The 1,524-nt window shown below is 61.9% G+C and overlaps 1 pseudogene; it reads left to right on the forward strand.

Annotated features, from left to right (window-relative positions):
- The first annotated feature begins 8 nt into the window (after positions 1-8).
- Positions 9-1,128, forward strand: LOC139400296 (polysialoglycoprotein-like; annotated as a pseudogene).
- Positions 1,129-1,524: the final 396 nt, after the last annotated feature.

The following is a 1,524-nucleotide window of genomic DNA, read 5'->3' on the forward strand; positions in this document are numbered from 1 at the left end:
GGCCCGTCTGCGACGACGCCACCTCTGAAGCTGCGACCGGCCCGTCTGGCGACGACGCCACCTCTGAAGCTGCGACCGGCCCGTCTGGCGACGACGCCACCTCTGAAGCTGCGACCGGCCCGTCTGGCGACGACGCCACCTCTGAAGCTGCGACCGGCCCGTCTGGCGACGACGCCACCTCTGAAGCTGCGACCGGCCCGTCTGGCGACGACGCCACCTCTGAAGCTGCGACCGGCCCGTCTGGCGACGACGCCACCTCTGAAGCTGCGACCGGCCCGTCTGGCGACGACGCCACCTCTGAAGCTGCGACCGGCCCGTCTGGCGACGACGCCACCTCTGAAGCTGCGACCGGCCCGTCTGGCGACGACGCCACCTCTGAAGCTGCGACCGGCCCGTCTGGCGACGACGCCACCTCTGAAGCTGCGACCGGCCCGTCTGGCGACGACGCCACCTCTGAAGCTGCGACCGGCCCGTCTGGCGACGACGCCACCTCTGAAGCTGCGACCGGCCCGTCTGGCGACGACGCCACCTCTGAAGCTGCGACCGGCCCGTCTGGCGACGACGCCACCTCTGAAGCTGCGACCGGCCCGTCTGGCGACGACGCCACCTCTGAAGCTGCGACCGGCCCGTCTGGCGACGACGCCACCTCTGAAGCTGCGACCGGCCCGTCTGGCGACGACGCCACCTCTGAAGCTGCGACCGGCCCGTCTGGCGACGACGCCACCTCTGAAGCTGCGACCGGCCCGTCTGGCGACGACGCCACCTCTGAAGCTGCGACCGGCCCGTCTGGCGACGACGCCACCTCTGACGACGCCACCTGCGACCGGCCCGTCTGGCGACGACGCCACCTCTGAAGCTGCGACCGGCCCGTCTGGCGACGACGCCACCTCTGAAGCTGCGACCGGCCCGTCTGGCGACGACGCCACCTCTGAAGCTGCGACCGGCCCGTCTGGCGACGACGCCACCTCTGAAGCTGCGACCGGCCCGTCTGGCGACGACGCCACCTCTGAAGCTGCGACCGGCCCGTCCGGCGACGACGCCATGGATATCTGACGTGGGACATGCAAGAGTTCATGGGTACTCTAGTCCAGTGTGTAACTGCATTTGCTTGTTTTGGCTCAATTAAACATTAACTGTAATACTTGTGTCCTCTGTATTGTTTTGGTGGTTCCTACTTGGAGTTGAGGTGTATGACCTGACTTGAGTAACTGGGGTGATGGCAACATTTATTTTGCATTATATCCATGCGCCAGCAATATTACTCAGACCCCTGTTTTAAATTACCAATTGACTTAAGCTACATGTGCTCAGTGTTGGTCCATTTGTGCTAGTAGCATCACATGATACCTCAACAGCATTTTGATGCCATTTCCGGTTACAACTTGCAGACTTGTTTACGTGTTGCGGTGTTTTGTTGCCTACTTTGCTACATGACAACTTTACGGTTTTTACTTTGTAATTACCGTTTATATTTTTGGTTTCCCTCAATTTTTTTCACTCGTGTCAGGGTTGCGTCAATTCGAA

This window comes from Oncorhynchus clarkii, unplaced genomic scaffold (assembly GCF_045791955.1).
Source record: "Oncorhynchus clarkii lewisi isolate Uvic-CL-2024 unplaced genomic scaffold, UVic_Ocla_1.0 unplaced_contig_2955_pilon_pilon, whole genome shotgun sequence".
NCBI lineage: Eukaryota > Metazoa > Chordata > Actinopteri > Salmoniformes > Salmonidae > Oncorhynchus > Oncorhynchus clarkii.